We start from the raw sequence: 13,399 nt of genomic DNA, 5'->3' as shown, positions 1-13,399 counted from the left end.
AGTACAATCACAGAATCACCCAATTGAATCCTTTAGAGTCTCGAGTTTAGACGTGTGAGTGTTTGGGAATACGAAAGCGTGTGATTTTAGGATGGGATTATGACTCTCATTAAGAAACATTTTGAATCACCACATCGTAAGTCGTGTTTTCATGACTGTTCTTTCAATACATCGTGCAAAACTCTCACAGAACTATCCTTTGAATCATGAAAACCTCTTTGAAAACCCTGATGACCTGAATAGAGGCTGGTTCAGCAAACCGAGCAGAGTACACTAGAGACATGAGGCGGGGAAGTGAGGGTGGCGCGGGCGTGAAGCTTGGGGCAGGTGCGGGAGCAGGGGAGACAGGATAGGGCAAGAAGGGAGGATTGGTAGGGGCGTGGGCCTCGGGGCAGGGGCAGGGAAGCTTGGCATGGCGACACAGTGCCTGGTGGACGAGCGCAGTGCGGGTGTGTGTGTCTGGCGGAGGCCCGGGTAGCCAGTCTTAGCTCGCTTCCGCCACGAGGGTGAAAATAATCCTTAGTGCGAAACTACCGCCTCGCTATGTGTCTGCTAGGTAAAGAGAACACGGGGCAGCCTCCCACAAGTGCTCATCTCTCAGTGCTTACTCGCAGTGTGCATGGGAGACGAGACAGGCGGTGAGACGGTGAGGTAGAGATTGAGATAGAGAGAAAGAGTAATAAGAATCGAGGCGGAGTGTTGTGAGAAGCTCAGTTTTGTGAGTGCGGCAGAAAACGTGGTGTGTGTTCATAGTTATTAATTACCGCCAAGGAACTTCAATAGAATCCTTGGTTATCGCTGAGGTGGAGTTCTTGTGTGAAAAACGCTGTGTGAGGACCAACTGTATAATCTACACGCCCCTCCATTCATCTTGCCTTGGTAAGAATACTGAGACGTGTCTGTGTGTATAAATGTTTGTCGTGTATTAGGTTTCAAGATATAGTTTTTTGGATAGTCCCTTTAGATTCTTCTCTTGGGACTTGCTATATCTTCAATGGGCCTTTTTTCCAGGCTTTTTATTGTTGTTGTTGTTGTTGTCTCTCCTACATAATGGTTAGGAATTGTAATATGTAAATTGAGTAAACATAATTTTGTAATAATGAAATTAAAGGGAAATTCTGCAGTAGGTAGTATATGATGTTGGAAATGCACTACCGTTTTCATCTGAACTAGTTGAGGTTACATTTCATTTTAATTTTACTGCCGAGCTTCACATCAACTACATCACGGAAAAAGAACTAAACATTTTGCAAAGAAATAAACGATTGTCTCAAAATTACTGGACTATACGCTATTGCAAAGGAATGTAGATGTTTTATTTCTACTTATATATGTCATTGTATGTATTTTCGTTAATGGAACAAAAAAAAAAAAAATAGAATGCGAGCTCCGTGGCCTTTGAAAATAGTGAGAGAACATTACCGTTTCAAAACAAGGAAGTTATGTTATAGATTGCTGCCTTAAACCACGAGTTCAATAGAATTACAAGACTGTGAATGTTTAATTAGCAACTTGTAACCTAAAGCTGAGTTAAATAGTGCTTTTTATTGTTCTAGTGAAAGATTAACCAGATTTTTACAGTATGAACCGGAGAAACAGTCGAGAATCCGGCTGAGAGAGAGAGAGAGAGAGAGAGAGAGAGAGAGAGAGAGAGGCAGGCCGTATTTACCAGTCAGTCAGTGAGTTGGTCATCTTGTCTCCCAAACCAGACTGCCTAGACAGCAACTTCATTAATAACAATAAATAACCGAGACATTTCTCTCCACTTCCTCCTTCACTGCCTCCTTTTCTCCCTCCATTTTCTTTTCTTCTCCCTTCACGCTTCCCTTGCACCCTCTTCCCTCTGTCTTCTTTTCTTTCTTTCTTTTCTTTCCTTTCTATCTTGTTCTTTGTCTCCCCTTCTCTCACTCCCAGGATGATGTCATGCTGAGAGAGAGAGAGAGAGAGAGAGAGAGAGAGAGAGAGAGAGAGAGAGAGAGAGCGCAGTGGAAATAACCAATAACCTACATACATGTTTCATTGAGCGGTGAAGGTTTATGAAGCATACAGGAATGCATCTTGTGTGTCACGTGATCAGCGGAGGAGCTACTGAGGGTAATACATCACGGAGAGCAGAGAATGATAAGTCAATGTGACGGTCCTTTTTCAGTGCTTGACAGTGATGTGGGTAAAGGAAGATGAGGAAACACACACACACACACACACACACACACACACACACACACACACACACACACACACACACACACACAGTTATTCACCAGTCATGCACTCATCTGATGAACAACCGTAAGATTTAAACATTTCATTTCCTCACGCCGTGCAATGGAGACAAAATTAATTGAATTTTCTAACACTCTTGTGAGTCTTGTTCCATTTGAAAAGTGGGAGAGTGACAAAAAAGCGAGGCAAACAAAAATCGCGTTATTTTACTTTATAAGAAGATGCGTTGAAAAACAAATACATAAAAACACGAAAGTCTGGAATGAAATCGGTAGGTACTCCGCTCACTTTATATAGGTAAGGCTTTACATTTTCACGGTAAATGTTAAGAAAAAGGCACTGAAACCCTAAATAATGATGCATTTGCCCTGTAATTGTGTGTGTGTGTGTGTGTGTGTGTGTGTGTGTGTGTGTGTGTGTGTGTGTGTGTGTGTGTGTGTGTGCCTGACTACATAAACATATGGTACTACTATGGCTTGTTTATCTACGTATCATGAATCTACTTTGGTATGATATCTACACTTACAATGCAATCTACATCTCATGAATCTACTTTGCTATGCGATCTACACCTTATATTGCACATCAACAGTCGCTGAAGGCTCAGTAATCTATTCCGACGAATGGAGAGCTTACGCTATAGTTAAACCAACTCAATCTTCGTCATTTTTCCGTAAATCATCAGCAAAATTTCGTCAATCCCAACACCGGAGCACATACACAAGGAATTGAAAGATCATGGCTTGACGCGAAGATTCGTATATCGACAAAAATGAGAGGCTTGCAATCAAAGAACACTTCAACCCCACCTAGATTACTGCTGCTGGCGGAGGATGAGAAAAGAAGCTCCTGACTTATATTTAGCATTTTTATCCGATGTACGAGCTGTTTAGCGTTAGACAATTTTTAATAAACATTTTAGACATTTTAGATTTTTGTACTGTTTCAATTGAATTAAACATTTCTCTATTTATTTTAGTTTCAATAAATTTAGGGTTATTATAATGTATAATATTGTGATTTACTTAGTAAATTTTCAAATGAAATGGTATACTGTGCAGACATTCTAGCAGCGGTGCATGTTGTTTATTGACAAAACTTAAACTAAATAAAATTGTTTAATATTTCAAGTACATACATCGATGTTCCTTATTTTATGAGTTCCAAATAAAATTCTTACGTTGTAGATATTCTTTCCTTGTAGATATCAAGTCAAAGTAAAAATTCGTACGTTGTAGATATTTTTTCCTTGTAGATAAGCCAAAGTAGCACCAAACATATAAACCACCTCACAACTAACCTTAACCTGCTCTTACCCTCCTCCTCACACCCCGTCGATCAGAAAAGAGCCACAAAGTTGTTTGATTACTGTCCTTCATTGCTCATTCCCTCTTTCTGGTGCTACTACCATTACCACACAGTCCTCTTGCCTCTTATTCCTCTTTTCTTCATCCTTTTTCTCCTTTATTCCTCCTCTTCCTACTACATATACATTACAACAACAATCCACCCATTTTTCCCCTTCATTCCTTTCATCTTCCTTCTCTTCTATTCCTCACTTCTTCCTTCTCCTGATACTACGTCTACTCTTCAAAGTCGGTATAAGATCATGAAATTGCCGGAACAATGTGAATTGATGAAAATGTTGACGAAGGGACGCTGGGAGGCGGGAGAAAAGGTATCGTCTGCCCTGGTGGCGGTGGTGGTGGCGGGCACTCTGAATGGGTCTGCACCTTATTTACTTTAAGCCTTATTTGAGGCATGCTATGGCTTTATTATCTATTCAGTAGGCTAAATCAGGTTTTATTTTACGTCTAAGACTGGTAACAGCCTACAGTTTCGGTACGTATTGATGTACAGGCAGGGAGGGAAGGAGGAAGGGGAGTCCATATCGGTATGTAGCTATATTTACGTAACCTAACCATTTTGAAAATCACGAAAAGAAAGAAATCACCCACACTGGAATGCACTACATTTTCTGACTTAATATACTTTTAAACTAATGCACAAAATATAAAAAGTTTACCGAACCCTGTAACGGCAACAAAATATCCACGGAACACTCGTTATATCTTATGAACGGGGCCACAAAAACATTATAATGTCGAGAATGAAAATGCAGCCAGACTAGATTCTTTTCCATTTTCTGAGTATTAAAAATATTTACATTTAAGAGAAATAATGAAAACCTGAATTTGTTGTCGTATAAAGAAACTAAATTTTTAACTCTAACCACTTACGTACATTAACATTGAAAATACGCATTGTTAGACTAGATCATATTGGATACTGTTACTGGAAATATATTCATCATATTTTTAAAGTCTTGAAATGAATACTAAACAATCCTAGGCGTTCGGATGAAAATAATTAAAATGTAGATAAAATGACGAAACCGTTGTTTCTTTGAGAAACAAAACACAGCTAGTTTGGATTTTGTTATAGATTATAGCTTGTTATAGTTCTCTGCTAATAAATCTAGTATCGAAACAATGTCAGTTCCACTAACAAAGAAAAGTAAATCATGATGTTAGTCCGAAATATTTTTTTTCGTCGTCTGCTGTGTACCTCCCCCGCCTCTTCTCTCCCTCTCGGACTTCCCCTTTCTTCTCCGGCTCGTTCTTCTCCTCCTCCTCCTGCACCTGGAGTCTAGGAAACAACGTTTAACACTTAAGAATTCTGGAAAATAGGACGAAATAATGACTTGAGGTTGTTATGTAGCTGGCTGAGGACCGTGGCCTGCCTTGCCTTGGCTCGATGGAGCTGCCGCGGCTACCACCAAGGATTCTGTGGTCTGTGGTGGTGGTGGTGGTGTGTGTGTGTGTGTGTGTGTGTGTGTGTGTGTGTGTGTGTGTGTGTGTGTGTGTGTGTGTGATTCACCACGGTCGTCTGCTGGTCACCCAGCCAGTCTTCCCCATTACGGAGCGAGCTCAGAGCTCATAAACTGATCTTCGGGTAAGACTGAGACCACAACACATTCCACACACCGGGAAAGCGAGGCCACAACCCCTCCAGTTACATCCCGTACCTACTTGCTGCTAGTTGAACAGAGGCTATACATTAAGAGGCTTGCCCATTTGCCTTGCCTCGCTTGGAACTCGAACCATGACCCTCTCGGTTGTGAGCCGAGCGTGCTACCGGCTACAGTACTAGGTGTGTGTGTGTGTGTGTGTGTGTGTGTGTGTGTGTGATTAATCATCCAGCGGCCTAGTACTACTGTATATACAGGAGATTAAAGAGTGGTAAGGGGCTGTCAGGGGATGTACTGTACGTGCACTCTTGCTAGTGTATGATGTGTTAATCCTGGTCACCGCATCCAATGCTTCTACATTGCCAAGAATATGAAATGGTGCTGAACGAGAAGAAAACAATTCCTTGCGATATGTGGGGAGGCAGAGGACACTGTGCCGCTCACAGCACACTGGCACTGCACTGCGATGTCGTACGGCAGGAACCGTTCCTGTGGCCATGTTGCAGAAACGAACTATCTAACGAGTCTTTACTAAGCAAGTTTCATGTATTTTGCGTCACTAACAAAAACATACGTAAAACACACAAGCGCACGGTAATCCACGCAGCACCAACTAACGAACTAACGAATTAACTAACTAACTAACTAACTAACACCACGCCAAGAAGCTAATTGTACAAAACGAGAGAACATCACAGAAGGATGAGTGAGTGGACGAGGTACCTATTGTGAGGACACTGACTCTCGTTAACACTGGCTCTAGATTTCAGCTATTTCTATCCTCAATTTACTCATATTATTTTGTTATTCCTTCTTTACCGACATGAGACGCCAAAACATTACACAGATAAGTGAAAGTAGGAGATTCAAGGAAAACTGTAAACTGTGACAGATCTTTCCGTAATCTCTCTCTCTCTCTCTCTCTCTCTCTCTCTCTCTCTCTCTCTCTCTCTCATGGAGGATCTGTTTCGCCTGTCCAGTAAAACATTTCAGTGTGTAAATTCTAGTCTGCAAAAAGAATATCAGTCGTTATATAGGCCACATTTCCACAGTCACAATTCATTCCATACAAATTGTTTCAGGTCTTCATTATATTCTTTTAAGAGAGAGGTGTCGTGACATTTGTCCCTGAATTTTGACTCTTCTGAATCTGTTATGGAGACGACAATTCAAGTGGGCCTTTTATTTTCTAATATTCATTTTTTTGCCCTTGGTAGTTCTCCCTCTTACATAAAAAAAAAAAAAAAAAAAAAAAAAAGACTGACGGATGGTAACAATGAGGTGACGGTGGTGGTGATGGTGGTGGTGATGATGACGTGCGATAGTGATATTCTTCATCTTGGGACTGTGAAGTAAATAAAGTGAAAATAGATACTTAAATGAAATAAGAATGTAGATAAGGATAAATTGTGTGTATCAGTGATGAATAGTGTTTTGCGTCATTCAGAAACCCTTCCCTCTCTCACCGCGACCATTTTCAAAGACCACAGACACGATTAGCCGAGATGTAAAGAGTATTTTTCCTGTTGATAATGTAGAAAACTTGTTAACATGTCACTAGAATTACAAGAAACATCCTTAAAAAACCTGTGTCACTTCAACTAGAGGCCTTTGAAAATAGTGAAGTTGCATCGCGGAAGTGTTTCACAGTATGGACCTTTGTGTTTAAGGCGAGATTTACATCGGATTGAAATTAAACTCAATAATAAGTTCTGAGATAAACATACGAACCAGATAGATTAGGTAGGCGAGATTTGGTTGGCGGAAAAAAAAAAAACGATAACTTGTTCCAATGTATCGTATCTTGCTTTATTTCATGTTCTTATGCTAATTTCATATATCTTTTATCGTTTCACTATTTTTCAGCCCCGTGTAAGTTTATTTCCCTGAAGGTTTGTTTATTTCAAGGTATAATTGCCAGAGAAGAAAACGATAACATGTCACAACGCTTCGTATCTTCCTTTACTCCATGCTCTTATGTTAATTTCATATGTTTTTTCATTTCACTATTTTTCAGCCCCGTGTACGTTTGTTTCCCTGAAGGTTTGTTTATTTCAAGGTAATTGTCAGAAAAGAACAATCATTAATCTTCGCTGTGTTGGTGTTGGCTTCCCGCTGGCCTCTGTTCTGAAGCAGGCTCGTGAACAAGTCTCAGCAGCTTCAGCGCATCTCCGCTAGTCTGAGCTCTAGCTGAAGTGACGCGGGTTGTCAAGTGTATTTTTAAGGTTTTAGTGAAAGATTAACTACATTTTTGTATGAGTAACAGGAGAGACAGTCTTGAGAACCCGGTTAATCGTCCCTGTGGCTTTAGAAAATAGTAATGATGAGAAAGGAAAGCGTTCTTGAATGGAGAGTGAAATTGAGTTGTGAGATGTTTAGAAAGTTATTAGGATTGTCAAAAGCGTTGCCTTTACTTAGAATATACTGAAGAATGTTATTGATATTTTTAAGACCGTTTTCAGTTAAGTAATTCTTCATAATCAAGAAGAAAACACCTTTGATAACTCGAATCATATCTGTAACCTTAGAAAAAAAAATGAATACGAAATTTCTATGGACTTTGAAAATTGTTCTTGTGAATTACAAATGTACTTAACCCCTCTACTACTGGGAATCATTTTTACCTTGAGATTTGTGTACGATTAGACCATTTTATTGACAATAGGAAGAGTCTATGGAGGTCAGAAGATTAATGGCCATAATCTTCACTATTTTAATCCCCACATAAGTTTCTGAAGCTGTATAAAATCACCAAATAGTAAGCAGAATGAATATGGAAATGCGTCATGGTACTGAAGGGGTTAAGGGTGTATTCATAATTACTGTTGCATATTCAGTGAGATAAATGGCTATATGAACATGACTAACTATTTCTGTGGCCTTTGAAACAGTCTTGTAATGAGTCGAAACAACGAAGCGGTTTATATTCTTGCTGGTGTCTCGTGAAGCTTCAAAAGTGAGACTCGGTGTGTTATTCATTATAATATTGATCAGTGTTGCATTAATTTCGTCTGATTTATTTATTCATTTATCTATTTGCAGTTTGAAGGAAGCACGTGCCATTTCTGCTTCGTAAATTTGATAATACAGTATTCAATGACTCTCTCTCTCTCTCTCTCTCTCTCTCTCTCTCTCTCTCTCTCTCTCTCTCTCTCATGGTAATATGCAAAATCTGATCATGTTTTTATGCATCCCAGAGAGAGAGAGAGAGAGAGAGAGAGAGAGAGAGAGAGAGAGAGAGAGCAAATTTATGACTGATAAGATGATGAAGAGGAACATGAGAAGAGAAAAAAAGGGAAGAGAAGAGAAGCAAAAAGAGAAAGAGAGCATAACAAAACGAGGAAGAGATAAATAGTAAAAGAAGAGGAGTTAAGAGGAGAATGAAGACGAGGAGGAGGAGGAGAAGGAAGAGATGGAGGCGGAAAAGGAGGAGGAGGAGGAGGAGGAGGAGGAGGTTGATAAATTTAAGAGAGATGAAACAGAGGAAAGAAAGACCACACCGTAAGATGACTGAAGATGAAGAGGAGGAGGAGGAGGAGGAGGAGGAGGAGGAGGAGGAGGAGGAGGAGGAGGAGGAGGAGGACGAGGAGGAGGAGGAGGTGGCAGAGGAGGAAGAGTGACGGGTTGTGGTGCCCTAAATAATGAATATAGTAATACAATTTAACTCAAACTATACAAAATACCATTATTCACCATACGTCACCAATAACGCATCATACCACCACCACCACAACCTTAATGGGAAGGGGGGTAAGGGGGGAGGGGGAAGGGGATGAGTCTATGGTGAAAGGGGTGTTTTAAAAGGGAGAGAGAGGCAGGTTAGGTAGGGGAGAGGTACCAAAGGGGGCTGTACTCACTCTCCGCCCCCTCCCCTGCCAGTCAGACCCTGCCAAGTGTGTTTCTCTCGGTGGTGGGGGGAGGAAGAGAGGAAGGGGTTAGGGAGAAGGGAGGATGTCTTATGTATAAAGCTTTATTTAGTAACTTGGAACTAACAAAGTTTTCATGACGCTATGCTCTCTCTCTCTCTCTCTCTCTCTCTCTCTCTCTCTCTCTCTCTCTCTCTCTCTCTCTCTCTCTCTCTCTCTCTCTCTCTCTCTCTCTCTCTCTTTGTTATCTTTATTCTAATCATGTGCTTTGTGTTTATATATTGGTTTATTTGATATGTTTGCCTTTATTTATATGTCTATCTATCTGTCTGTCTGTTTATCTATCCATCCGTCTATCCGCCTATCTGCACATGTATCTGAAAATAAACATGACCACTTAATAGTAACACATTTACCCACACGAGAAACGAACCAAAGATACGTACAATAATTTATGAGAGAGTGTACTAAAGCCTTACGCAACGAGGCAACCTGAGACGACGGTCCATCACACACACACACACACACACACACACACACACACACACACACACACACACACACACACACACACACACACAGAAGACCCCATTAATCGCTAGTGTTTTGTTTATGACCTCGGTGAGACAGAAGGAGATTCACTGTGCTTTTGTTTTCAACCATCGCTGTCTCTTGCAGTGGACGGATGGAGAGAGACAGGGACTAGGGGGAGACAGAGACACGGGGGAGACAGGGGGAAGGGTAGGAGAGCAGGGGAGTGACAGGGGGAAGGAGAAAGGGTCTTAGAACTCATATATCGTTCCACAGGGGAGAATAATGGGAGAATATGATTGTCTTACTATTAACGAATGGGGAGACTTTATTATTTATACTATTTTTAAGGGTGTGAGTGAGTAGGGTTGAGTTGTGTCATTGTGTGTGTGTGTGTGTGTGTGTGTGTGTGTGTGTGTGTGTGTGTGTGTGTGTGTGTGTGTGTGTGTGTGTGTCAGCTATACCATCTACTTCACATTCTCTTTGTCTCTTTCATTTTCATTCTCTCTCTCTCTCTCTCTCTCTCTCTCTCTCTCTCTCTCTCTCTCTCTCTCTCTCTCTCTCTCTCACCATTATTGTGTGGGAAGCTATTCTTTACTCAATTATCTGTATGTCACTGAATTTATGTGTGTGTGTGTGTGTGTGTGTGTGTGTGTGTGTGTGTGTGTGTGTGTGTGTGTGTGTGTGTGCGCAAGTAGCCAAAGTATTTTAAGTATTTTTATTATGGGTTTTGAAATAGATAAGTTTACTCTCTCTCTCTCTCTCTCTCTCTCTCTCTCTCTCTCTCTCTCTCTCTCTCTCTCTCTCTCTCTCTCTCTCTCTCAGCAAAACTATCTATATTACAATTCCTGAAAGAGACATCCATTTATTTACTTGTTTTTATATTCTTAAGCGTACATGTAAATTTTGCGTCCTACATACACACAGACAGACACTAACAGGCTAAAAGAGCAAACCCATTATGTTAACCACGGAAAAAAAAGAAGAAAGTAAGAGAGGGAGAGGGAGAGAGAGTGTATGTGTGTGGCTTAGGTTGGATAGATTTATAGATAAAGTTGACAGATATAAGGAAGGAGTAACACAAAAACTTCTTTACATTATATATCTGCAATGTACTGTAGCGCATAATGTTAAGGTTAACTCCTTCAGTACTAGGACACATTTTTATCTTGAGATTTGTGTACGATTAGACCATTTTATTGACATTAGGAAGGATCTACAGTGGTCAGAAGATTAATGGCCACAGTCTTCACTATTCTGATCCCTTACATAAGTGTCTGATATAGTGGTTAACTCCTTCAGTACTAGGACACATTTTTATCTTGAGATTTGTGAACGATTAGACCCTTTTATTGACATTACGAAGGATCTACAGTGGTCAAAAGATTAATGGCCACAGTCTTCACAATTTAATCCCTTACACAAGTGTCTGATATAGTGGTTAACTCCTTCAGTACTAAGACACATTTTTATCTTGAGATTTGTGAACGATTAGACCCTTTTATTGACATTAGGAAGGATCTATGGTGGTCAGAAGATTAATGGCCACAGTCTTCACAATTTAATCCCTTACACAAGTTTCTGATATAGTGGTTAACTTCTTCAGTACTAGGACACATTTCTATCTTGAGATTTGTGTGCGATTAGACCATTTTATTGACATTACGAAGGATCTATAGTGGTCAGAAGATTAATGGCCACAGTCTTCACAATTTAATCCCCTACACAAGTGTCTGATATAGCGGTTAACTCCTTCAGTACTAGGACACATTTTTATCTTGAGATTTGTGAACGATTAGACCATTTTATTGACATTACGAAGGATCTATGGTGGTCAGAAGATTAATGGCCACAGTCTTCACTATTCTGATCCCCTACATAAGTGTCTGATATAGCGGTTAACTTCTTCAGTACTAGGACACATTTCTATCTTGAGATTTGTGTGCGATTAGACCATTTTATTGACATTAGGAAGGATCTATAGTGGTCAGAAGATTAATGGCCACAGTCTTCACTATTCTGATACCCTACATAAGTTTCTGAAGCTGTATAAAATCATCAAATAGTAAGCAGAATGAATATAGAAATGCGTCTTGGTGCTGAAGGGGTTAAAATATACATTACCTTGTACACAGGACCACAATAGGAGTGAGGGAGAAGGTAGAGATGATGTGGTGGGTGAATATTTGAGGTTTGAAGATCCTATAGCGAAAAAAAAGGAGAGGTTACACAAATTCATGCGTGAAAATGACAGAAGGAAATAGACATGTGTCATTTATATAGTGTTTGTAGGTTGACTTTCTCTCTCTCTCTCTCTCTCTCTCTCTCTCTCTCTCTCTCTCTCTCTCTCTCTCTCTCTCTCCCTCCTTCCCTTTTCCGTCCAAGTTCCATCTGAATTTCCCTCCATATTCCCCCCCCTCTCTCTCTCTCTCTCTCTCTCTCTCTCTCTCTCTCTCTCTCTCTCTCTCTCTCTCTCTCTCTCTCTCTCTCAAAGCAACAGAGTGAGAGATAGTCAGTCAGCCATTCATTCATCAATCTATCTACCCATCCACCCAGACAACCAGACAGACAGACAGCCAGCCAGCCAGCCAGCCAGCCAGCCAGCCAGACAGACAGACAGACAGACAGACAGACACACACAGACAGACACACAGACACACAGACAGCCAGCCAGCCAGCCAGACAGACAGACAGACAGACAGACAGACACACACAGACACACAAACAGACAAACAGACAGCCAGCCAGGCAGACAGACGGACAAACAGACAGCCAGACAGCCAGACAGATAGACAGACAGACAAACAGACAGACAGACACTAAAAGAAAGGCATTTAATATAGTACGTGGCCAAAACATGTAACCTAGATGTTGTGTTTTACCGCTGCCAGAGAGAGAGAGAGAGAGAGAGAGAGAGAGAGAGAGAGAGAGAGAGAGAGAGAGAGATGGGGTGGGTATTGAGGGTAAGGATGACAATGAGACAAGAAATTGTGAGAGAAAAGAAGTGTTAGAATGTGTGTGAGAGAGAGAGAGAGAGAGAGAGAGAGAGAGAGAGAGAGAGAGAGAGAGAGAAAAGTACTGTCGACACACTCCTCTTTTCTTCCTTCGCATCCTTCTCTCTCTCTCTCTCTCTCTCTCTCTCTCTCTCTCTCTCTTTCGCCGCTTTGATGTGAAGTGAACGAAGCGCCAAGAGAGAGAGAGAGAGAGAGAGAGAGAGAGAGAGAGAGAGAGAGAGAGTACCCGTAAAAACACGAACAGAAGAAATTAGCACGAAAAAATAAACTAAAGAGACGAGAGAGAGAGAGAGAGAGAGAGAGAGAGAGAGAGAGAGAGCGACAGACAGACAGACTGCAAAATCAGCCAACCAGGGAGAGAGAGAGAGAGAGAGAGAGAGAGAGAGAGAGAGAGAGAGAGAGAGAGAGAATATCATAACTTTCTTTAACACAAGGGAGAGTAAGCCTTGTTGAACTGTGCGATTATGAGCCTTATGACTTAGTGGCTGGAGACTTCATCATCTAGAGAGAGAGAGAGAGAGAGAGAGAGAGAGAGAGAGAGAGAGAGAGAGAGAGGAATAAAAAAATGCTATGAGGTTTGCATTTCATTTATTTATTTATTTATTTATCTATTTTATTCTTATTTAATTTCTTTGTTTTCCTTTTCCTCTTCTATTTTCTTAATTTTCTTACATTTAACTACATTTAACTATTTTCTTTTTTATCTTCCTCTCTTTCCTTCCTTCCTTCCTTCCTTCCTTCCTTCCTTTTTCTAGCATTTCAATAGTCTCTTCCTTTTTCTCCCCCGTTTTATT

The 13,399-nt window shown here is 40.7% G+C and overlaps 1 long non-coding RNA gene across 1 annotated transcript in view; it reads left to right on the top strand.

The window, feature by feature from the left end:
- The first annotated feature begins 286 nt into the window (after positions 1-286).
- Positions 287-13,399, top strand: part of LOC123507524 — a 26,493-nt gene continuing 13,380 nt past the window's right edge. The window contains exon 1 of the long non-coding RNA XR_006675669.1: positions 287-879. This is a non-coding gene — a long non-coding RNA (uncharacterized LOC123507524). The remainder of the gene's footprint in view (positions 880-13,399) is intronic.

Source organism: Portunus trituberculatus, chromosome 22, assembly GCF_017591435.1.
Source record: "Portunus trituberculatus isolate SZX2019 chromosome 22, ASM1759143v1, whole genome shotgun sequence".
Taxonomy (NCBI): domain Eukaryota; kingdom Metazoa; phylum Arthropoda; class Malacostraca; order Decapoda; family Portunidae; genus Portunus; species Portunus trituberculatus.
This window is presented reverse-complemented; position numbering and strand designations above follow the sequence as displayed.